At 39.0% G+C, this 26,455-nt stretch overlaps 1 long non-coding RNA gene across 2 annotated transcripts in view; it reads left to right on the top strand.

The window, feature by feature from the left end:
* The window catches only part of LOC127194594 (uncharacterized), a 137,168-nt gene that overhangs the window by 3,343 nt on the left and 107,370 nt on the right, over positions 1-26,455 (top strand). The window lies entirely within an intron of this gene.

Below are 26,455 nucleotides of genomic sequence, written 5' to 3'. Positions count from 1 at the left end.
TGTCCTCTATTTTAAAAGTTAAATGTGAAATCACCTCTGAATCTTGTGTCTGTAGACTGATAAACAATACTAATGAGGCTTTATTTTGAAAATTATATTGTCCCTATACATACAGAAGAAAAATGGCATACTAGTATTAAAGTATATTTTTTTCTGACACAGTAAGGTTATATTTTGATAGATTTATCAGAGTTTTTAAATTAAACTAAACAATTTAGTGATGTATCTTTCTTGAGGCAACAATTATTTTGTATGTCTCTTCAATTTAAGATATAAACTTTTATTAGTAGCCTATGACTGACAAAATACTGAAATGTACACCGCTGTGCACTCAAGAGAGAGAAAAAATCTCTGCTTAAAGAAAATTTATGGTTTCACAAAGAAATGAGACAACAAAAACAGTTTAGTTTTACCACATTAATTTTTGGTAGGAGAAACATGCGCTAAGGAATTATATTTTTAAATGTTTAAGGAAATCCACTTCATGCTTCCCCGTGGGAGGAATAGTCATGCCTGAATACATTCAATAATCAACAAGAAGAAAAAGAGAAGTTCTTTGCAGAGATATGAGGCAGTAAGAATGGAACAGAGAGGGAGTAAAATGTGCCACGTGTGGTCCTATCATCTTCTAGTGTATATGAACTAGAAAAAATCATTTAAAGAAGAAAAGAATATACTTAAATTTATAATTACAGACATACTTTGAATATTATTCAATATTAATTGCTAGCTTACTGTGGTAAATGACTTCTACGTATTAATGCATAAAAATATTCCTTTAACTACTCCTACGCTGGGGGGAACATGAAAGTGCTTTCCAAGAACAATTGTGTGTTTTGGAGAAAGTGAGGTCCAGTCTACTGCCCTGTCTGCTTAGAGCAGTCCCACAGGCTTTCAATATTCTTCTCACAGGACTCCATTCCTACACTGTGTTCCAACACTTACCCTCCATCCTTCAGTTGTCGAATAAAGACACTGTATCACACCATTTAAAAGTCAATGTCTTAGTAATATTAATCATAGGTCATACAAATAAAGACTGTTGAACATGTAACATATGTAAGAGAAAAGAATAAATGAAAGTAATCTGGCTTACATGCTTTGATTTAGAAATTAGAAAAGAATATTAAAAACATTATATCATCCAAAATATCACTAAAGAGCAATATTTTCTGAAATATATAAAATATAGTCATATATTCATAAAGTAAAATTAATTAACATTGAAATAAAAATGAAAGAAAGGTCCAGAACTCATTTAGAATCCAATGGCTTGTATATACCAATATGAGTCCATAGTATATGATGAAAGACTATGAATCAACAATGTGAGTATACTTTACGTATTCATACATATAAACAACTACATGGGGGAAATAGCATTAACATAAATGTTTTCCTACTATATAAAAACTACAATTAAAAACAATGAAGGTTGCTGAAAGTCATATCTTGTGTGTGGTTATATGACATATCAACAATCTTTATATAGTCAACTTGAGAGAAAAGCAAAAGGCGACTCCATACCTATGTTTTTCATCATATATATGATCATATATATTTTTCATCATATATATAAAACTGATTCCAGATTGAAAACTAGAATTTAAAGAACGGGCCATGCTGACTCATATTTAGCTCCAGACCCTTTAAAGGTGTTTTCAGGCTCAATTATTATTATCATTTGATACAAGGCTTAGCACATTTCAGAATATAAATCTATACACAAATTATTTTATAAGTTGGGTTCCTAGATGATATTAATTTCACATTCATTATTTTAAAAGACAGGGTGCTATGAGAAACCAATATAACAAGCAACTGGAGATATGTCTAAAAATTTCAACTATGACTGCTGTTAAAAATCAGTAGAGATAACGATTGACTGTACAGCAGAATGTCCTGATCTGGTTATCCAGAAGAAGGTATCAACAAATCCTCATGAGTCAGATATAAAAGCATAAACTACAGCTGTGGGAATCTGGCCAGAGAGGCAGAGATAAGTCAAAGACATTAATCTTCAAGGAAATACCACCAGCCAAGACTGACTGTAAATGTCCGCCCAGGAAGCAGTCCCCAGAAATGCCTTTTTTTTTTTTTTTCTTTTCATTTTCTTCCAAAGCATGAGTCTGTTAATGTGAGTTTGTGTGTGTATTTGTGATTTTAATTTCATAATCTTAATTAACAAAAGATTATAATAGTTTAATATATATAAAGGTAGTTTCATAATCCTATGATTTTTCTTGAGAGGTTATGGAAATTGTCAGTGAAGCACACTAGAGTAAAAGTGAAGTAAGAGGGCAACTCCATAGATAGCCTTGGTTGTGAATTTGGCTGTCTCTAGGATACACTAAAAGGCAAGCAGCTGGACACTCCTGTGAGGGGTTTTCTTGGTCATATTCTTTATGACCCTCCCTAAAAGAGTTGAGAACATGGACTGTTTTGTTTTGTTTTGTTCTTCTTCTGTTGCCTTCATCCTGGCTGGTAAGTTTGTCTACTCTGTTCCTGCTGCATTCCTGTGATGAACCAAGCTTCCTTTGCGTTGCTCCATAAAATGAAAACCAGTAGCTCTCCAGAAATCCTCTATGCCTTTAGACCCAGATGAAGACTGCTGGGCCACCTAGCCTATGGACTGAGACTCTCAAATTCTTGGCCTCCTCAGGGTGAGATAGCCTTGGTTATGAGACTGTATACTGTAAACCAATGCAATAAATCTATATTTCTTGTATTGGTTCTGTTTCTCCAGAGAACCCTAAATAAACAATGAGCAAGATCCTCCTGGAAAGGATTATTTCCTGACAGACACAAGTTGGATGACAATATTTCTCCACACTGCCTTAACACCTGTTGGAGGGATGCCTTAATGTACTGTGTATTCAGATGCTGATTTCTATACCAACAAAGAGCTGATTACAGGCCTAATTTTGGTATTGTAATTATTAGGAAGCATTGTCTAATTCCTTGGTCAGTCCCCTCTCTCCTCACAGCTGTGGAGAGTGGCCTGTCCATTGCATAGATCTGAGAGGGGGTTCAATGTTTACTGCAAGTATTGTCATTGGTTGGTGCAGTAGGATGTGCAGACACCCCTGGGTCCAGATTCGCCCATCATGATGATCTTCTTGTAGGTTTCTAGGGCCCTCCCGATCCTTCTATTTCACCATTCTCCCATACTTTTCTCACCTTGAGTCCCAATAGGAAGTCCTCACATCTATCCCAAACTCCTGGTAAATGAAGACTTTCACAGAACATTCCTTTTGGGCTAGTGTCCAAATATAAGTGAGTATATACCATGTGAGTCTTTTTGTTTCTGGGTTAACTCACTCAGTATGGTCATTTCTAGTTCCATCTATTTGTCAGCAATTTTGGCATTTCCTTGTTTTAAATAGAGAGTAATATTCCATAGTGTAAATGTACCACAGTTTCTTTATCCATTCTTCAGCTGAGGGACATTTAAGTTGTTTTCAGGATCTGGCTAATAAGAAAAGGCTGCTATGAACATGGTTGGGCATATGTCCTTGTTCTGTGGTGGAATATCTTCTGGGTATATTCCAAGGAGTGGAATAGGTGGGTCTTGACATAGCCCTATTCCCAGTATTCTGAGAAAGCATCAGATTGATTTCCAAAGGGGTTGTAGAAGTTTACACTCCCACTAGCAGTAAAGGAGTGATCCCATTTCTCCACATCCTCGTCAGCATGTGCTGTCATTTGAGTTTTTGATCTTAGCCATTTTGATGGGTGTAAGATGGAATCTGAGAGTTGTTGTGATTTGCATTTCTCTGATGACTAAGGACGTTGAGCATTTCTTTATGTGTTTCTCAGCCATTTGATATTCTTTATTGAGAATTCTCTCTTTAATTCTGAGCCCCATTTCTTATTTGTGTTATTTGGTTTGGTGGTATTTAATTTCTTGAGTTCTATATATATTTTAGATATTAGAACTTTGTCAGATGTAGGGTTAGTGAAGATCTTTTCCCAGTCTGTAGGCTGATGCTTTGTTCTGTTGACAGTGTCTCCTGCCTTACAGAAGCTTATTAGCCTCATAAGGTCCCATTTAATAATTCCTGACCTTAAGGCCTGGGCTGTTGGAGTTCTGTTCAGGAAGTTGTCTCCTGTGCCAATGTGTTCAAGGCTCTTCCCCACTTATTCTTCTAACAGATTTAGTGTGTCTGGTTTTATGTTGAGGTCTTCAATTCACTTAGACTTGAGTTTTGTTCGTGGTGGTAAATATGGGTCTACTTGCATTTTTCTACATATAGACATCCAGTTACACCAGCACCATTTGTTGAAGATGCTATCCTTCTTCTATTGAATAGATTTGGCTTCTTTGTCAAAAATCAAGTGGCCATATGTATGTGGATTCATTTCTGGGTCATTGATTCAATTCCATTAATCAACCAGCCTATTGTTGTGCCAGTACCATGCTGTTTTAATTACTGTTCCTCTATAGTACAGCTTGACATCAGGAATGGAGATTCCTCCTGAGGATCTTTTATTGTACAGGATTCTTTTAGGTATTCTGTTTTTTTCTTTTCCATATGAAGTTGAGAATTGATCTTTCAACGTCTTTAAAAATTGTGTAGGTATTTTGATAGGGGTTGCATTGAATCTGTAAATTGCTTTTTGTAAGATGGCCATTTTTACTATGTTAATTCTCCCAATCCACAAGCAAGGGAGATCTTTTCATCTTCTGATGTCATCTTCAATCTCCTTCTTCAGAGATTGGAATTTTTTTTAAACAAGTCCTTCATTTGCTTTGTTAGAGTTACTCCTAGATATTTTATATTCCTTGTAGCTATTGTGAAGGGTGTAGTTTTCCTAATTTCTTTCTCTGCATGATTGTCATTTGTATGTAGAAAGGCCACTGACTTTTTTGAGTTAATTTTGTAACCAACCATTTTGCTGAAGGTGGTTGCAAGCTGTAGAAATTCTCTGGTTGAATTTTGGATGTCACTTATGTACACTATCATATCATCTGTGAATAGATATAATTTGACTTCCTCCTTTTTCATTTGGATTCTCTTGATCTCCTTTAATTTTCTTATTGTTCTGGCTAGAACTTCAAGAACTATATTGAGGAGATATGGAAAAAGTGGGCAGTCTTGCCTGGTTCCCGATTTTAGAGGAATTTTCTTGAGTATATCTCCATTTAATTTCATGTTGGTTTGCTGTATATAGCCTTTATTATGTTTATAGGTATGTGCCTTGTATCCCTGATCTCTTCAAATCTTTAAACATGAATGGGTTTTTCAGCATCTAAGGAGATGATCATGTGATTTTTTGTTTTGTTTTGTTTTTTTCTGTTTGTTTATATGGTGGATTGCATTGAGGGACTTCCATATATGGAACCTTCCCTGTATTCCAGGAATGAAGCCTACCTGGTCATGGTGAATGATATCTTTGATGTTGGCTCAATTTTCTTAAATACATTTTATTACGAACTTATCAACCTAGATTACTTCACTTATAACCCGACTAACCTAAACAATAGGAAAAGAAGACTAAAGAATACAAGAGCAACAACATAAGGATATCAGTTCCAAGGAACAATTCTCCTGGCATAATTAGCAGGATTTCTTCTGCTGGAACCTGGAGTAACCAGAACCCGAAACTTCAACAGGAGCCTGGAGTCCCGAAGCCTTCCCTTGAGTAGATCTCTCTAGGAGTGTCTCAAAGTGGAGAAATGAACAGCCAAAACAATCCCAAGTCTCCAAAGGCCCCTCCTCTTGTTTTTGGCTCAATTATATATCTCCTCCCACATGAGATGGTTTGCCTTCTAGTGGATTAACATCACCTGTTCTCTCACAAGACTGTTCCCCATCCCACACTTGGGATCATAACAAAAACAAGTTTATCTCTCCTTCACTTGTATTCAGTTTGCAAGTATATTATTGAGTATTTTTGTGTCAATGTTCATAAGAGAAATTGGTCTGAAATTCTCTTTCTTTGTTGAGTGTTTGTAAGATTTAGGTATCAAAGTTACTCAGGCCTTATAGAATGAATTTTGTAATGTTTCATCCATTTCTATCTTTTGGAGTAGCTTGAAGAGTATCAGTATTATCTCCTCTTTGAAGATCTGGTAGAATTCTGCACTGAAACCACCTGGCCTTGGGTTTTTTTGATTGGGAGACTATTAATGATTGCTTCTATTTCTATATGTTTATATGATCTTGATTCAATTTTGTCAAGTAGAATTGATCAAAAAATTGTCCATTTCTCTTATATTTTCAAACTTTGTTGCATATATGCCTTTAAGTAGGATCTTATGATTGTTCGTAATTCTTCAGTGTCTGTTGTTATGTCTCCGTTTTCATTTCTGATTTTGTTGGTTTGGATAGTGTCTCTCTGCCTTTTACTTTGCTTGGCTAATGGTTTGTCTATCTTGTTGGTTTTCTCCAAGAACCAGCTCCTGGTTTTGTTGATTCTGTGAATTGTTCTCTTTGTTTCTATTTATTCATTTCAGCCCTGCATTTGATTATTTCCAGATATCTACTACTCTTGGGTATTTCTGCTTCGTTTCTTTCTAGGGCTTCCAGATGTGTCGTTAAGTTACTTATATGGGATGTTTCCAATTTCTTTATAAAGGCACTTAGTGCTACACATTTTCCTCTTAGCACTGCTTTCAATGTGTCCCACAAATCTGGGTATGTTCTTCTTTCATTTTTGTTGAATTTCAGGAAGATCTTAATTTCTTTCTTGTGCTCTGAGGATCCCAGTCAGGACCCTAGTTTCTGTGTGGTAGATCAGATACAGTGCATGATAGGCACCACCATCTTGAAATCTGTAATACCTTTAAAAAACCACTTACAGGCCTATCTCTCAGCTAATTCCAGATGCAGTGGAGCTGACAAGTCAGTTTAACCATCATAAACAGAGAACTCATAAACTAAGAAGAAAATAGGAATATTCAGGTAAAAGAATTAACAATCACCAGTCATATATAACTTAACCAAGCACCTTACATTCAAGGTGTCACAGGTGAGGGCAAAGAGAAGATCCACTAAGCTGCCAGGGATGAGACCCAACAGACAAGGCTACACAATTCCACAGAGACCTTCCCACCAAGGAGTGGCATGAGGTGCCCACAGCATTGGAGACCCTGTCTACAAAGAATACACATCCAGAAAAGTTAAACTTGAGAGATCCTAGAGAGAAGAAAATCTGAGAGAATGTCCAAGCAGGCCTTCAAACAAAGCAAATGAGACATTAGCAAGAATGAAATATGAGAAGGTAAAAAGCTTGCTGGGGAAAATAGTTAAGTGAATAAATTCATGTGCCTCTAGGCACTCCAAATAAACAAAATACTAAAAATAATACCAATTACAAGAATATTAATCTGTTAAATGCAATATTTTGGGATACTGTGGAATATTTTAAAATTTCAAAATGAGCTGGTCATGGTAGCCTACTCTTTAAATTCCAGCATTCAGGGAGGTAAAGACAGGCAAATCTCTGTGAATTCAAGGTCAGCCTGGTCTACCAAACAAGTCCAGAATAGCCACCCTATCTCAACACACACACACACACACACACACACACACACACACACACACACACACACAAATTTCAAGATGTCGGGGGAAATGGAGTCACCTGCAGTATTTTTTTATTGGCAGAATGCTCACTCCTGCCATGTTTTGTTGCTGTGCTCCTGTACTTATCTTCAAAATTATCCTAAGTTACTATCATTTCAGATTAGTCTTGTCATGAAAAATAGTTTAGAGAAAACTGGGCAGCTGTGGCACATACCTTTATTCCCAGCATTTAGGAGGCAGACACTCTCAGCTCTGTGAGTTCAAGGCTAGCCTGGTCTACAGAGTGAGTTCCAGGACAGGCAGAACTACACACAGAAACCCTGTCTCAAAAAACCTGCAACTACACTGTTAAATCTTGTTGGTATGACAGAACCAAATTTGAGATTAAGATGTATCTCTTGACTCATCTGACATTACATTTCTGTCCTCCTATACTGAATCTCACATGAAATAAATTCCTCATTTGTTTTGCTCTTTAACAGTAAAACAAGTAATATTAATAAATCGAGTTTAATGATTTACTATTGCATAAACACATTTTATTCAATGTTATATTCAAATACTCATTATGTGATGTTTATTATAAATTTTTTAGCATTGAACTCCTGGCCAACAGTACTGCAGTTCCTTGTTTTTAAAAAACATTTATCTAATGTATATATTTTTTTTAAAAAGCATATCACTGCCCTACTAGGAAACTAGACTGCATTTCAGCATAATTCTTGGAACTATTATAAACAGTCAAATCACTAGCAAATACATAAAAATGTGGGAAATGTGGCATTAAACAGATCACAAATGTGGTTGTTTACAGTAAGAGAGAGGAAACAGGAAAGCCAGGGACTCCTTGTGAGATCTTTGGTGGGAATGAGTATCTCAAGGAAACCGACTCGTCAGCACTCCATTAATGTGCCCTAGCCTCTGCAAAAGCTCATGGGTTTTCCTTTGTAAGTTACAAACAACTTTTATAAATAGACAGATTCTCAGAAGTGGAATCTACAAATAATGTATATTGGCTGTCTGTGAATGATTGATGGTTACATACATAGAGGAACAGATGACTCTGGAATGGGTTGAGGGCTGTGGAAAGTTGATTTCTCAGGATAGGACTTAGGTAGAGGAATGTGGACATAAAACGAGGGACTAAAGGGTTTTCATCTGAATGATAAGAGTGTGTTTCTGCTATGTAATGATCATTTTGAGTCTTGTGGGAGAAGATGGTGAGAGAGGAGTTGGAGACAAACCAATGCTACAGAAATAATCCCTGTTAGAACTGATGAGCCCTCTACTAAGGAAGTAGAAAGGGGTGTGATGTGTACTGCCCAGGTTCCCCTGTGAAGAATACAAGGACAGGAAATAAGTTGACTCTCTCCATAATAGAAGTGTCCTGTCCTGAGACAAGTGTTAGATAAGACAGAACAAGTTTCATTAAGGAAAAAAAAATGCTAAAGGCTTTAGCAAGATTGTTAAAATTATTTATAATATATTTAGTTGTATACTACTACAAATAAATAAATAAATAACATTTAGATAATGAAGAAAGGGTTAATAACTGAGTTAAAACATCACGAAACAAAACTTACAAAGAGCTTGACAAGGGTAGAAGAATAAGTGAAATAAAGTGTTTTAAAATTAACCATGACAATACAAAGAAAAGACAATGTTCCGTAGAAGCTAAACAGAAATTTCAATATGGAAGAAATCAGTAATTGTCTGAACTGTGGCAAAGCTTTGCAGCAGTCTAAGTTAGAATGGCAGCTAAGCATTGGGTGCCAAGCCAAGTTTCACTGTAATGAAGGCCAGGTTAGTATACAAAGAAAGAAAGTCAGATGGTAAAGAAGCCTACACAGGCCACTGTACTGCAGCACAAAAGTTTGTGTTTGTCAGCTTTCAGATTTCAATTCTGTCAGTGGAAGGATATTTAGTCACTGCCTCCATGTTTTATCTCATCAACTGTAAAATGGTTTTTGATAATAGTTCTTAAATAATATATGTGAGGCTTATGAAGAAGAAATGAGATAATACATGAGAAATGATGAGAGCATTACCTGGAACTGATAAGCACTTACTATTCATATCAAAAGATAAACTCTGATGTATTTTTATGACAAGAATTCTGCAATATGAAGCACAAATATAAAAGAGAGTGCATGCATAATATTAAATGCACTTCCTAGATAAGAAAGTTGTATCATCTCAATGTGTTTTAGGCTGCTTCCAATACATAGCTATTGCCATAGACATATAGAGAGCACAGATATAACCAAATGCTGTTGCTGGTGTTGCACTCTCATTGATAGGCTTGCAACATGGTGCAACCACTTTAGAAAATAGTTTATTCATTTCTTAGAAGCTTCTATACATGCTTTTGCCATATGACTTAGTAATCATCTTTCTTGCAATTTATTCCCAAAAGGTAAAAAAGAAAACAAACAAACAAAAAAACAAAACAAAACAACAAAAACCCTTGCCTTTTTAATCAATGTGCAGATTAACAACTTCATTCATACTTAAAAACAATCAAGATATCCTTAGGTAAATAAATGCGTAACAGGAAGAGGGTGGTATCCATACAGTAAATTATCATTGTATTGCCCTAAAAGAATAAACCAGCAAATCAAAAGACATGAAAGAAGCATTCATTTCTGCGACAAAACACCTCTATCAAAAGCAACTTGGAGAGAAAGGTATATTACTCTCTACACATAGCACTCCATTACTGAAGGAAGTCAGGCTAGAACCTGGAGACAATATTTGATGCAAAGCCCATAGAAGAGTGCTGCTTACTGGCTTGCTCCTCATTGTTTGCTCAGAATGCTTTCTTATAGGACTCAAGACCACCATCCTAGGAATAGCACAGGGCATAGTGATCTGGACCCTCCTACATCAATCATCAACTAAAAAAAGAAAAAAAGAAAGAAAGAAAGAAAGAAAGAAAGAAAGAAAGAAAGAAAGAAAGAAAAGAAACCTACTCTACACTTGTCCATGACCCAGTCTTGTGGGAGCATTTTCTCAGCTGAGGTACTTCTAAAATGACTCTAGCTTGTATCAAGCTGACAAATAACTATCCGGAATAGTAAGCAACATAAGCCAATTTGGCAGTGTTTCTACTCCATGCTTCTAATGATTAGTTAGGAAACTGAAAGCTATAAAGATTCTGAGAGGATTAGTTGATGCCTGTTTGGGTTGGGGGTAGATAGAGGTACAAGCTGAATTCTTAAGGTACCCCACATACTCTGTATAACAGCACAGCAGATATGTCATTTTGCATTTGCCCAGAGCCATAGGGTGTAGACACTCTAATATATCCACTGTAGACTTTGGATGATTCCAAGTTGTCAGTAGAGATTAAATGATTATGAAAAGTTATTCTCTGGTAGGAAGAACTGCTAATTTGAGGTTGTTTCTGTGTTGGGGAAAAATTGGAAAATATACAGCATACCTCTTTGTTGTCGCATAAATTTAACTATGAACCTAAAATGAAAGCAGACTTATGGTCAATGTTCTGAGAACAAGTAATGGTTAAATATTAAGCAATAAACAGAACACTAAGGCTAAGGAAGTAACAGTGAAGAGGGTAAAAGATTTGAGTCAGACACAGAGAAAGGGTAGAACGGTTGTCTTTTTGCCCTTATTCAAATCAATGTGTCATAGAACAAAATGAAATGAAGGTGGGAAAAGGACATGTTGAGAACAGAGATTCTGACTTGGGTGGGAGTGTCTGAGAGAGGGAGAAAGTAGAATGCAATAGCTAAATGTGTAAAATTAGCAAAAACTAAATTTAATTAATAAAAACTAAAAATAAGCAGTGAATAATAATGTAAAAATTAAAAGGCACAGTAGTTCTTGTATAAAAAGAGACAGCAGAATATTGTATTTATTTTGCTGCAATCCCACAAAACCAATGTTTTTAAACGTTGAAATCAGATTCTCTCCAGATAACTTTCATAGTAGTTTTTGCACATAATCAACTCTAATATTACTATTTTAAGTCACTTTCATGTCACACATTATGAGACACCTCACCTTAGTTTTACTTAATATGCTTTAAATTTCCTAAGATAAAAGACAGTAAGATGGTAACTTATACCATTACTTTATTTGCTTTCCATTTAACCAAAATGTTGTGTTCCAGTTATTTATCCCTTAGCATCAGGAAGTGTTGAGCCTCTTTAAATATTGTGGGTTTTGGATGCTATGGTACCGTGAAACTGCAATGTTTTAAGTGTGAAAGCGTGAGGCTTTCGAGGTTGATTTGGTATGGATGTTTCTCCTTGGCAAACCCTCAGCTTCAAAGACATGCAAGCCTATTTGTGGTTTCTTGTGGCTCTGAGCCTCTTTGGGGGGAGGCGAGATTGGCTTAATATGGCGAAAAGTATCTGTGTGGGATGCTGGCAGGTAGAAATGGAAACAGACAAGAAAAGAATGACTAAACAAAGGATACTCCAAGGATGTCCCAGGAGGGAAAGAAGTCATCCTTTTAACTGTGTTAAACAAAATACCCATATTAGGTACAGTTCATACTTGACAATTGTACTTGATATTTATTTTAGCTAGATTTTCCTTGGTATTAATCCAAACTATTCAAGCTTTCTATTTCTGGAACTTACTGTTCGACTTGTCTTTACATTAAAAAAAAAAAAAAAAAATTCTCCTAAGCAACCCACAGTTGTGCTACAGGAACCTTAAGCTAAGCTTTCCAAAATGCTCAGCTATCAGAGCTTGCTTGCCCTTCCATGCCCACCTCAATACATTGATTTTTATTAATAAGGTTTCCAGGATACCCTTTATTTTACAGGATAATAATTAAACAAAATTAATGAGAAGCTAATGTATATTATACATTTTATAGATTTCCATGACTGAGAAATGAGCTGAATTTGTTCCAGCATTCCACTATAGGATATCCAACCTAGAATGGAGACAAACCAAAAATAACTACTTGAAATGATCACAATCACATCTCCCGAATAAAATATAATTAGAATAAATCATATATCAGTATGATGTCAAAATATCAGACAATAATGCTAAGTTCTGAAAGTAAAAAGCAGAACCAGCAGATGTAAAGACATTAAGGAATAATGGTTTCAGGGTGTTCATGCAGCCATAGCAAGGTCAGCAAGGCTACAGTTAAAGCATGGCTAGTGGGTGGGAGAATGGTGTTAGTGCAACCATGAAGATAAAATCAGGAGCTGTGTATTGAGAAGTTACCACTCATTAGCTGTTTGTTGAGTGCTTTCATGCATTATAGTAAATCCATTACTAAAATATCTAATTTTCCAAGTAACAGTATTATGCACATTTTTATCTGCATTGTATAGAAGAAAGTCCTTGGCATGGAGAGTTTAAACACTTTCCCAGCATTACATAGTTAGCAATCAGGAGAGCTAGGAACTGAAGTGGCTCCAGAGGGTATTTTCTTAGCCAAAGCGCTTTACAGCCTCACTGACTAGACTGCTGAGCTATGCTAAAGATTTAACATTATTTTAAGCTTTCTTTATTCTTTAGACATTTTCAAAATTTGCATGAGAGTTTACGAAAACTTAAGAAGAGAGAAGCAAGCACCATGATAATTTTGTTTAAAAACTACATTTATACTCAAAGCTAGTTGTGGTGGCACACACCTGTAACCCCAGCACTCAGGGAGGCAGAGTCAGGCAGATTGCTGTGAGTTTGAGGCTAGCCTGGTCTACAAAGCGAGTCTAAGACAGCCATATATATTGTATATAGTATGTCTATGCATATACGTTGAGACTAAATTGTGCATTGTTGAATAGATGCAGGGATTTGATATGGACATTAATTGCATTTTTGAAAGGAAGATGATGGTGGCTTACATTCAGTGGTTGTTGCAAACATGTGAGAAGTTGTATAGATAAGAGGGCCCATGGAATTTACAATTTTGAAAAATGGTTGAAGACCTTAGTCTGTAGTTCAGTGGTACAGTACATGCTCTGCATGTTAAAGGTCCTAGGTTGATAATCCATTACTAAAACAGTGAAAAAGAAAAAAGGAAAGAATGGAAAGGAGAAAAAAGAAGAAAGGTAGAATGGGAAAAAGAGAGGAGAACAGAGGAGAAAAATACAGAGGAGAGGGGAGGACAGGAGAGGAGAGGACAGGAGAGGAGAGGACAGGGGAGGAGAGGAGAGGGGAAGGGAGGGAAGGGGAGAGGAAGGGAGGGGAGGGGAGGGGAGGGGGGAAGGGGAGGAGAGAAAATGAGAACAGAGGAGAGGAGACAGTAGGGGAGGAGAACAAAACAGAGGAAAGAACAGAATGGGAGAGGGCAGGGGAGGGGAGGGGAAGGAAGATGAGAGGAGAGGAGAGGAGAAGAGAGAAAGGTAGAGAAAAGGGAAGGAGGGGAAATATAAAAATGAAAAGAAAGAAAGGAGGAAGGAAGGAAGGAAATCATTCTAATGACCTTTATAAACAGCTTTAGCTTGTGTATTTTGGAAAAAACACATCTGTTACCTACAAAAGTCAATTTACTGGCATGTATATAATGATTAATAGCCTATAATAATTCACGGGGCCCAAACCCACATAAGTCATGTAATCAACAAACAGCTTTATGAGTCCCATCTTTAGAGTGTTGCTATTTATCCTGCATACCCCAGACTATATCGTGGCTGCAGACTACTAGAGATGACAGCATAAGTGAGATTCCATGTTTAAGAATATACATGGATCATATAAAAAACAAACAAACATGCAAACAGTCTGACAGTTAAAGCAAAACTAAAGACTGCAGAGATGCAGATCATGTCCAACAACAATAACCACGGATGTATCATATATAATCCAGGAACTGGAAAGAAATTTATCCATAATTAAAGTAGCAAACAATGCCTATACCCCCCAAAAACCCAAATACCAGTGATGGCATAAGTGTGTTACTGTTGCAGAGAACATGAAAGTTTAAGCAAAATGAATATTCATAGAATTCTTTTTTTTTTTTTTTTTTTTTTTTTTATTAATTTATTCTTGTTACATCTCAATGTTTATCCCATCCCTTGTATCCTCCCATTCCTCCCCCCCCCCATTTTCCCATTATTCCCCTCCCCTATGACTGTTCCTGAGGGGGATACGTCCCCCTATATATTCTCATAGGGTATCAAGTCTCTTCTTGGCTACTTGCTGTCCTTCCTCTGAGTGCCACCAGGTCTCCCCCTCCAGGGGACATGGTCAAATGTGAGGCACCAGAGTATGTGAGAAAGTCGTATCACACTCTCCACTCAACTGTGGAGAATATTCTGACCATTGGCTAGATCTGGGAAGGGGTTTAAAGTTTACCTCCTGTATTGTCCTTGGCTGGTGCCTTAGTTTGAGCGGGACCCCTGGGTCCAAATCTGTCTATCATATTGTTCTACTTGTAGATTTCTAGGACCCTCTGGATCCTTTATTTTGCTGTTCTCCCATGCGTCTCTCATTTAGAGTCCCAATAGGATGCCTTCCCCTCTGTCCCAGTTTCCTGGTAAGTGAAGGCTTTCGTGGGACATGCCCCTTGGGCTAGTATGCAGATATAAGTGAGTATATACCATTTGATTCTTTCTGCTTCTGGGTTAACTCACTCATTATGATCATTTCTAGCTCAATCCATTTATCCACAAATTTCGGGAATTCCTTGTTTTTAATAGCTGAGTAGTATTCCATAGTGTATATGTACCACAGTTTCTTTATCCACTCTTCTACTGAGGGACACTTAGGCTGTTTCCATGTTCTGGCTATTATGAATAAGGCTGCTATGAACATGGTTGAGCAAATTTTCTTGTTGTGTGCTGGAGCATCTTCTGGGTATATTCCAAGGAGTGGGATAGCTGGGTCTTGAGGAAGCCCTATTCCCATTTTTCTGAGATAGCACCAGATAGATTTCCAAAGTGGCTGTACTAGTTTGCATTCCCACCAGCAATGAAGGAGTGTTCCTCTCTCCCCACATCCTCGCCAGCATGTGGTGTCGCTTGAATTTTTGATCTTAGCCATTCTGATGGGTGTAAGATGGAATCTCAGAGTTGTTTTGATTTGCATTTCCCTGATGACTAAGGAGGTTGAGCATTTCTTTAAGTGTTTCTCAGCCATTTGATACTCCTCTGTTGAGAATTCTCTGTTTAGTTCCAAGCCCCATTTCTCAATTGGGTTATTCGGTTTGGTGGTGTTTAATTTCTTGAGTTCTTTATATATTTTGGATATTAGACCTTTGTCAGATGTAGGGTTGGTGAAGATTTTTTCCCAGTCTGTAGGCTGTCGCTTTGTTCTCTTGACAGTGTCTCCTGCCTTACAGAAGCTTCTCAGCCTCATGAGGTCCCATTTATTAATGGTTGACATTAAGGCCTGGGCCGTTGGTGTTCTGTTCAGGAAGTTGTCTCCTGTGCCAATATGTTCCAGGCTCTTTCCCACTTTTTCTTCTAAGTGAGTTAGTGTCTCTGGTTTTATGTTGAGGTCTTTAATCCACTTGGATTTGAGTTTTGTGCAAGGTGACAAATATGGGTCCAGTTTCAATTTTTTACACATAGACCTCCAGTTAGACCAGCACCATTTGTTGAAGATGCTATCCTTTTTCCATTGAATGGATTTGGCTTCTTTGTCAAAAATCAAGTGACCATATGTGTGTGGATTCATATCTGGGTCTTCGATTCGATTCCACTGATCAACCAGCCTGTTGCTGTGCCAGTACCATGCTGTTTTAAGTACTATTGCTTTATAGTACAGTTTGAGATCAGGTATGGAGATTCCTCCGGAGCATCTTTTATTGTACAAGATTGTTTTAGCTATTCTGGGTTTTTTGTTTTTCCATATGAAGTTCAGAATTGAACTTTCAATGTCTTTAAAAAATTGTGTAGTTATTTTGATAGGGATTGCATTGAATCTGTAGATTGCTTTTGGTAGGATGGCCATTTTTACTATGTTAATTCTCCCGATCCATGAGCAAGGAAGATCACGCCATCTTCTCAGGTCATCTTCAATCTCTTTCTTCAGAGTTTTGAAATTTTTTTCATACAAGTCCTTCACTTGCTTAGTTAGGGTAACTCCTAGATATTTTATATTGCTTGTGGCTAATGTGAAGGGTGTGGTTTTCCTAATTTCTTCCTCTGTAAGCTTGTCATTTGTGTATAGGAAGGCTACAGACTTTTTTGAGTTAATTTTGTATCCAGCCAATTTGCTGAAGGTGTTTATCAGCTTTAGGAGTTCTCTGGTGGAGTTTTGAGGGTCACTTATGTACACTATCATATCATCTGCAAAGAGGGATAATTTGACTTCCTCCTTTCCCATTTGGATCCCCTTGATCTCCTTTTGTTGTCTTATTGCTCTGGCTAGAACTTCGAGTACTATATTGAAGAGATATGGAGAGAGTGGGCAGCCTTGCCTTGTTCCCGATTTGAGAGGAATTTCCTTGAGTATCTCACCATTTACTTTGATTTTGGCTATTGGCTTGCTGTATATAGCCTTTATTATGTTGAGGAAAGTGCCTTGTATCCCCGATCTCTCTAAAACTTTAACATGAATGGGTGTTGAATTTTATCAAATGCTTTCTCTGCATCCAAGGAGATAATCATGTGGTTTTTATTTTCAGTTTGTTTATATGATGGATTACATTGATGGATTTCCGTATATTAAACCATCCCTGCATGCCTGGGATGAAGCCTACTTGGTCATGATGAATGATATCTTTGATGTGCTCCTGTATTCGTTTTGCAAGTATTTTATTTAGTATTTTTGCATCTATGTTCATAAGAGAAATTGGTCTGAAATTCTCTTTCTTTGTTGAGTCTTTGTGAGGTTTAGGTATCAATGAGACTATGGCCTCATAGAATGAATTTGGTAATTTTCCATCCATTTCTATCTTTTGGAGTAGCTTGAAGAGTATCGGTATTAGCTCGCCCTTAAAGGTCTGGTAGAATTCTGCACTGAAACCATCTGGCCCTGGGCTTTTTTTGGTTGGGAGACCATCGATGATTGCTTCTATTTCTGTCGGGGAAATGGGACTATTTAACTTGTTTATCTGTTCTTCACTCAACTTTGGCAAGTGAACTTGATCAAGAAATCGTCCATTTCCCTTAGATTTTCAAATTTTGTGGCGTATATGCCTTCAAAGTAGGATCTTATGATTCTTTGAATTTCTTCAGTGTCTGTTGTTATGTCTCCCTTTTCATTTCTGATTTTGTTGATTTCAATACTGTCTCTCTGCCTTTTAGTTAGTTTGGCTAATGGTCTGTCTATCTTGTTGATTTTCTCAAAGAACCAGCTTTTGGTTTTGTTGATTCTTTGGACTGTTTTCTTAGTTTCTAATTTGTTAATTTCAGCCCTGAGTTTGATAATTTCCAGGCGTCTACTCCTCTTGGGTGTTTCTGCTTCTTTTTTTTCTAGGGCTTCCAGTTGTGTTGTTAAGATGCTTATGTGCGATGTTTCCAATTTCTTTTTAAAGGCACTTAGTGCTATGAATTTTCCTCTTAGCACTGCTTTCAATGTATCCCACAAATTTGGGTATGTTGTTTCTTCATTTTCATTGAATTTCAGAAACTCCTTGATTTCTTTCTTTATTTCTTCCCTGACCCAGGTGTCATTTAGCAGAGAGTTGTTTAGTTTCCACAAACGTGTAGGCTTTTTGTTATTTCTGTTGTTGTTGAATTGCAGCCTAAGAGCATGGTGATCTGATAGGATACAAGGTATTATTTCAATCCTCTTGTATCTGTTGAGGCTTGCTTTGTGACCTACGATGTGATCAATTTTGGAGAAGGTTCCATGGGGTGCAGAGAAGAAGGTGTATTCTTTCTTGTTTGGGTGAAAGGTTCTATAGATATCTGTTAGATCCATTTGACCCATGGCATTGGTTAATGATGTTATTTCTCGGCTTAGTTTCTGTTTCAATGACTTATCCTTCAGTGAGAGTGGGGTGTTGAAGTCTCCCACTATTATTGTGTGGGGATCGATGTGTGGTTTAAGCTTTTTTAGGAGATCTTTTACATATGTGGGTGCCCTTGTATTGGGAGCATAGATGTTCAGAATTGTGATGTCATCTTGGTTGACTTTACCTTTGATGAGTATGAAGTGTCCTTCCTCATCCCTTTGATTAATTTTGGTTGAAAGTCTATTTTGTTCGATACTAAAATGGCTACACCTGCTTGCTTCTTGTGACCATTTGCTTGGAATATTTTTTTCCAACCTTTTACCCTGAGGTAATGCCTTTCATTATGGGTGAGATGTGTTTCTTGGATGCAGAAGAATGTTGGGTCTTGTTTATGTACCCATTCGGTTAGTCTGTGTCTTTTTATTGGAGAATTGAGGCCATTGATGTTGAGAGATATTAATGACCAGTGACTGTTAAGAGTCTTAATTTGATGTTGTTTCCAGTCGAGCGTTTGTGTAGTTGTGTTTTTGCCATGGGATAGTTATCTATTTCCTGGGTAGTTTTGGTTGTAGCTTGACCCTTTGGGATGGAGTTTTCCTTCTAGTACCTTCTGTAAAGCTGGGTTTGTGGATAGGTACTGTTTGAATTTGTTTTTGTCATGGAATATTTTGTTTTCTCCATCAATGGTTATTGATAATTTTGCTGGGTAAAGTAGTCTGGCCTGGCATCTGTGTTCTCTTAGGGTTTGCAGGATCTCTGTCCAGGACCTTCTGGCTTTTATGGTCTCTGCTGAGAAGTCAGGTGTAATTCTGATAGGTTTACCATTAAATGTTATTTGGCCCTTTTCCCTTGCAGCTTTTAATATTTTTTCTTTGTTCTGCATGTTTTGTGTTTTGATTATTATGTGGCGGGCAGTTTTTCTTTTCTGGTCAATTCTATTTGGTGTTCTGTAGGCCTCTTGTATGTTTATAGGCATCTCTTTCTTTAGATTGGGGAAATTTTCTTCTATGATTTTGTTGAGAATAGTTTCTGGGCCCTGGAGTCTGATGTCTTCTCTTTCTTCAATGCCTATTATCCGCAAATTTCTTCTTTTCATGGTGTCCTTAATTTCTTGGATGTTTTGTGTCAGGAGTTTTCCAGATTTGGCATTTTCTTTAATGGTTGATTCAATATCTGTGATTGTATCTTCTAGCCCTGAGATTCGTTCTTCCATCTCTTGGATTCTGTTAGAAAAGCTCACCTCTGTGTTGCTCGCCTTCTTCTCTGAGGTCTCACGTTCTCGTTTTTCTTCTGTCTGTGTGTTTATCATTGAATCCATTTTCATTTTCAGATCTTGAACTGATTTTTTGATTTCTTTCATCTGATTTTTTGTATATTCCTGAGTTTCTTCCATTGCCTCTTTATAGGTCTTCAGAGCTTGAACCGTTTTAGTTATTTCTTCATCTGGTTGTTTGCATTTTCCTGCAATTTTTCCAGTTCCACTCTATGTGCTTCTTTTATGTCTCTCACCTGTTTGTCTGCGTCTTCCTGCATTTGATTACGAATTTTATTTGTTTCCTCCATTATCATCCTCATTACTAAGGATTTGAGGTCATTTTCTTGTATTTCCGTTGTATTTGAGTTCTCTGGGTGGTTTTCTTTGGGATAGCTGGAAACTGGAGATGCCATGTTGTTTTGGGTTTTTTGCGTATGCTTTTTCGTTGTCCTTTAGACATCTTGCTGTCTTTGTTTTTGTTGGGTAGCTTCCAGAGTTGAATGGAGGGTGTCTGATGATAGATTCACTTGTTTTCTTACGATTTCCCTAGGCTGCGAGCTCAAAGCTTCACTGGTGTGGATGTTAGGAGGTTAGCCCTGTTGTTCTGGTCTCTCACAGCCAGTGATCCTCAGTCCCTCTCTGCTGTGGATCCTGCAATTGTTCTGGGTCTCTGAATGAGAGTTGGGTCAGGCCAAGGTATCCACAGCCTTCTGTGTTCCCTGCCAAGTCCAGCCAGGAGCACTGGGACCGAACCACGGGCAGAACTCAGCTAGATTCTCAGGGCCAGAACCGTCTGCCAAGCTCAGCTAGGGATTTTGGGCCCAAAATGCACACAGGGCCCAGCCAGAATTTTTGGGCTGGCACTACGCACCAAGCTCCACTAGGGCCTTTTGGCCCAAAGTGCGTGCTGTGGTCAGTTATTGACTCAGGGCCCGAACTGACCACCAATCTCAGCCAGGAATTCTGGATTCAAACTGTACACTGTGTCCAACCAGAGTCTTAGAGCTGGTGGAACCGAGAGCTCTGTCCAGCCTGTGCCACAGCAGGAGAACTGCGGCTGCTCTGAGTTAGCGCCAGTGGTGGAACAAGTGCTCCGCCCGCACTGTGTCCCCGCAGGGGAGCTGCCGCTGAGCTGAGGTGGTGCCTAGGATGGAACCGAGCACGTCACCAAGCCTGCGCCACAGCAGGAGAACTGCGGCTGCTCTGAGTTAGCGCCAGTGGTGGGACAAGTGCTCCGCCCAGACTGTGTCCCCGCAGGGGAGCTGCTGCTGAGCTGAGGTGGTGCCTAGGATGGAACCGAGCACGTCACCAAGCCTGCGCCACAGCAGGAGAACTGTGGCTGCTCTGAGTTAGCGCCAGTGGTGGAACAAGTGCTCCGCCCGCACTGTGTCCCCGCAGGGGAGCTGCCGCTGAGCTGAGGTGGTGCCTAGGATGGAACCGAGCACGTCACCAAGCCTGCGCCACAGCAGGAGAAACTGCGGCTGCTCTGAGTTAGCGCCAGTGGTGGAACAAGTGCTCCGCCCGCACTGTGTCACCGCAGGGGAGCTGCCGCTGAGCTGAGGTGGTGCCTAGGATGGAACCGAGCACGTCACCAAGCCTGCGCCACAGCAGGAGAACTGCGGCTGCTCTGAGTTAGCGCCAGTGGTGGAACAAGTGCTCCGCCCGGACTGTGTCCCCGCAGGGGAGCTGCCGCTGAGCTGAGGGTGGTGCCTAGGATGGAACCGAGCTCGTCACCAAGCCTGCGCCACAGCAGGAGAACTGCGGCTGCTCTGAGTTAGCGCCAGTGGTGGGACAAGTGCTCCGCCCAGACTGTGTCCCCGCAGGGGAGCTGCCGCTGAGCTGAGGTGGTGCCTAGGATGGAACCGAGCACGTCACCAAGCCTGCGCCACAGCAGGAGAACTGTGGCTGCTCTGAGTTAGCGCCAGTGGTGGGACAAGTGCTCCGCCCGGACTGTGTCCCCGCAGGGGAGCTGCCGCTGAGCTGATGTGGTGCCTAGGATGGAACCGAGCACGTCACCAAGCCTGCGCCACAGCAGGAGAACTGCGGCTGCTCTGAGTTTAGCGCCTGTGGTGAAACCAAGTGCTCCGCCCAGACTGTGTCACCGCAGGGGAGCTGCCGCTGAGCTGAGGTCGTGCCTAGTGTGGAGCAGCGTGCTCAACTAAGCCTGCGCCACAGCAGGGGAGCTATGGCCACGCTGAGTTAGTGCCTCAGGCAGAATTGTTTGCTGGGCCGGGCCAATACCTGGGACTCTGGGGCCGAACTGTCCGCCGAGTCCAATCTGGGTCCAAAGGCTCCACGCGACCCAAATCCTGCCCCTAGTCCCCTCTCCCGCAGCAATTCCCACCAGCCACCACACCAATCGCCTCCACCGGAAGGCTATGAGCTGCAAACCTCAGCCGCCGCTGCTGGTGCCGCTGGTGCTGCCGCCTCTACCGCTGCCGCTCCGATCAGAGAAAAACCACGCTCCTCCCGTGTGCAGGGGCACGCAGGTCCTCCGCACCCTGGTCCCTCCGAACCGTGGAGCACTCCCGCTGCCGTGATGTTCGGACCTCGGTGTTCCTGGCTCAGAAATCTGTGCAATTCCCTGAATTGTTCACTGGAGCCTCCAAACGCGGTCCACACTGCTCGCCGCCATCTTGGATCTCAAAAACTCATAGAATTCTTTTCATCTTCTGATAAGTTACATACATTTAGCCTACAATTTTGAATCAGTTTACAAAATGTATATATGTTACTAGAAATCTATCTCTGTTCGTTCTATCGTGCCTTTCTTAGGCCACTACATTTGAAAGTTTATGTCAGAAAGGAAATTCTTGCGTTTGCTCTCCTCTATATTGCTAGAATTTAGAAGAGAATTCAGTCTATAGTAGCCTTTCAGTGAGTTTCTTATTGAAAGTCTTCATAAATCTTCTGCCCTTTTGTGTACAAATGTTTTAAAAGCGGAATTGAATCCACTTTCTATACTATAAAAGGACTGTGAAGCTAGATCATTCATGTCTCTGTGTGTGTGTGTGTGTGTGTGTGTGTGTGTGTGTGTGTGTGTGTGTGTGTTTGTGTCCTTTCCCAGCTGTGGGTCTATAAATAGAATGGCAGGAAGTCTTGCGAGATGAGTAGAGTGCTTGCAAATCAAGCATGAGGCTCTGGGCTCAGTCCTTAGCACCATCAAGCATAGAGCAAGAGAGCAGAAGACAAAGAGAGGAGAGGCACAATCCACTCTATAAAACAGAAAAATAATAGCAGTTGGGAGGCATTAGGAGAACTAAGCGGCAACTAGTACTAGAAAGAATGAGTTATGAAGACAGAACAAACACATTTTGGTCAGGCCCAAATTCTTCATGATTCTCAACCAAAAATACATGTGTATATGTGACTTATGGTGTGGCATCGTCAACACTAAGATGATTTTGGTAGCCTGAAAAGAATAATTAGGAAAAGTACTTGTTGATGAAAGCAAGTATCCAGGAATTAAAGGACAAAGATCACAGAAGAAGAAAAAGGTCAGTGTGTCAGTTGAGATGCCTGTTTCTGGAGGAACTTTCTAGTTTCCAGGCCCTATATGTGACAAGGTCAGGAAGTCAAACCTAAAGAGCAAAGAGAACCTCAGCAGCAGCACAGTGTTGAGGAAACAAATCATAGGGCTGAAGCATGGTGAAAAAAAGAAGGAGGATGACTAAACCAAGCCCCTGTCCTCAGGCAAGACTTCTTCAGGCAGTCACCACAAGAGCAAAGGCAGAAAAGGCTCAGATTGCACAGTTGTAAATCCAGCATCTGATTCACTTGACAGGAATTTGCTTCTTCTCTAACTGAATGCCAAAGCACATGAACTTGCCCTGCAGTGAGAGATAACATGAGCCAGAGAGTAAGTAATTTTATAGGTAGTCATCATTACATGAACAATTTACAGACACATTGTGAGGGTGAATCAACCAGAGCCCAAGTAACAGGACTGAAAATAGAAATCATCAGAAAGGAAACCATATGTTCCCATTTTTTTTATAGCAATTTTGTGAAAAACAAAATCTGTTTAAAGCAATATATGGGAAAATGTTAAAGTTTCACCTGGGAATTTGAGATTAATATGAGAAATGACTGCAGAGAGAACTATGAGAGACTGGTCAATGGTCCAATGTTACAGGCAGGAAGCAGGAGAAAGATCCTGTGACCGGGTGCATACAGGGCAATCTTACCCAACAATATGTTTTGTAAGTCATTGTTGCTACAAAATGGATTCAAAAGTTTCTTTGTCACAAATAAATGAAAAATGTTTGAGAGGACAAATGACCTCAGTGGAGCATCATAAAATGTGTAAGTATACTGAAGAGTTACACTGTGGTCTACAAAAATGTACCACTGTCTGGCAAAATAAAGATGATTCTGGGAGCCAGGCATGCTAGCGGATACTTTTAATCCCAGCGTTGAGAGAGGGAGAGGCAAGTGGATCAGTGTATTTTTGAGGCTAGCCTGATCTACAAAGCAGGATAGCCAAGGCTACATGAAGAAACCCTGTCTCAAAAAACCAAGAGGTGAGGTGAAGGATGAGATTCTGGGAAAAGACACCAACAATGGATTCCAAGGCCAGACTTCAAGGAAGAGCTTATGCCAATACTCCTCAAATTATTCCACAAAATAAATACAGAATATTGCCATATTTATTTTATGAGGTCACAGTCACCCTGACATACAAACCTCACAAAGACTCAACAAAGAAAGAGAATTACAGACCAATTTCCCTTATGAACATTGATTAAAAATGCTCAATAAATTCTAACAAACTGAATACAAGAACACATCAAAAAGCTCATCTACTATGATCAAGTAGGCTTCATGCAGGAGATGCAGAGATGATATAACATATGAAAATCTGCAATGTAATCCACCATAGAAACAAACTGAAAAAAAAAAAAAAGACCATGTAATCATCTCCTAAGATGCCAAAAAATGCCTTTGTTAAAATACAGCACCCCTTCATAATAAAAGAATTGGAGAGGTTGGGAACACAAGGGACAAATATAATACAGGCAAGGGATAGCTAGCCCATAACTAGCATCTAATTAAACAGAGAGAAATGCCAACCAATTCCACTGAACTCAGGAATAAGGCAAGACCGCCCATTCTCTCCAAATCTATTCAATATAAGATTTGAAGTTCCAGCTGGTGCAGTCAGACGTCTATAGGAGATCAAGGAAATACAAATTGGAAAGGAAGAAGTAAGTTTCCATATTTGCAGATGATATGATAGTATAAACAACCTCAAAATGCTACCAGGGAACTCCTAAAGCTGATAAACACCTTCAGCAAGTGACTTGATACAAGATTAAAAAGAAAAAAAATCAGTAGCCCTTCTACATACAAATGACAAACAGATGAAAAAAGAAATCAAGGAGACAACATCCTTCACAGTAGCTACAATCAATACAAAATATCTTGGTACAACTCTAACCAAGCAAGTGAAAAACTTATGACAAAAATTTCAAGTCTTTGAAGAATGAAATAGAAGAATATATCAAAAGATTGAAAGATGTCCTATGCTCATGAAATTGTAGGATTAACATAGTAAAAATGCTATCTTTTCAAAAACAATTTATAGATTCCCTACAATCCCCATCAAAATTCTAATATAATTCCTTACAGACCTTGAAGAGATAATAAGTAATTTTATATAGAAAGAAAAAAAAAAAAAAACTCGGAATAGCTAAGACAATCCTATACAATAAAAGAACTTCCAGAAAGATTACAGTACTTGATCTCAAGCTCTACTACAGAGCTCTAGTAATAAAAGCCACATGCTAGTTCCATAAAAATAGATACATTGATCAATAGAATAGACTCAAGAACCCAGGCATAAATCCACACACCTATGGACACCTAGTTTTTGGCTTTTGGTTTTTGTTATGTTTTGTTTTGTTTTGTTTCTTGTTTTTGTTTTTTGTTTTTTTATAAAGAAACGAGAAATATACAATGAAAAAGAGAAAGCATCAGTGGTCTAGCTGAATGTCTGCATTAGGAAGAATGCAAATAGATTTATATATATATGTCAGCCGGCAAAAAACTCAAGTCCACATGGATCAAAGACCTCAACATCAAGCCAGACACACTGAACCTGACAGAAGAGATGGTAGTAAACACCCTTGAATGCACTGGCATGGAAGATGGCTTCCTAAACAGAATGCCAATAACACAGCTACTATGATCAACAATTGATAAATGGGACCTCATGAAACTTGAAAGATGCTTCTGTAAGGCAAAGGACACCAGCAATATGACAAAATGTCAGCCTTCAGAACAAAGACTTTCACCAACTCTGCATCTGATAACAGGCTAACCTCCAAAATATATAAAGAACTCAAGAAAGCAAATAATCTAATTTTAAAAACAGGGTATAGACTTAAACAGAGAATTCTCAGTAGCGAAATTCCAATGGCTGAGGAACACTTAAAGAAATATTCAGTGTCCTAAGTCATCAGAGAAATGCAAATCAAAATGACTCTGATACCTTATACCTGTCAGAATGGCTAAGATAAAATACAAGTGACAGCTCATTCTGATAAGAATATTGAGCAAAGGGGACACTTCTCTATTATGGGTGGGAATGCAAACTTGTATGTACACTATGAAGAACAATATGTTAATGCCTCAGAAAACTGGGATTCAGTCTACCTCAAAAACCCAGGGAGGCCAGTATGTGCCCACAATTGGGCATATACCAAAAAGATGGTTTATCCTACCACAAGGACACTTGCTTTACTATGCTAATAGTGGCTTTATTCGTAATAGACAGAAAATGAAAATAATCTAGATGACCTTCAACTGAAGAATGAATAAAGA

Source organism: Acomys russatus, chromosome 10 (assembly GCF_903995435.1).
Source record: "Acomys russatus chromosome 10, mAcoRus1.1, whole genome shotgun sequence".
Classification (NCBI taxonomy): Eukaryota; Metazoa; Chordata; class Mammalia; order Rodentia; family Muridae; genus Acomys; species Acomys russatus.
Note: the sequence above shows the minus strand (reverse complement) of the source record. Positions and strands in the feature narration are given on the sequence as shown.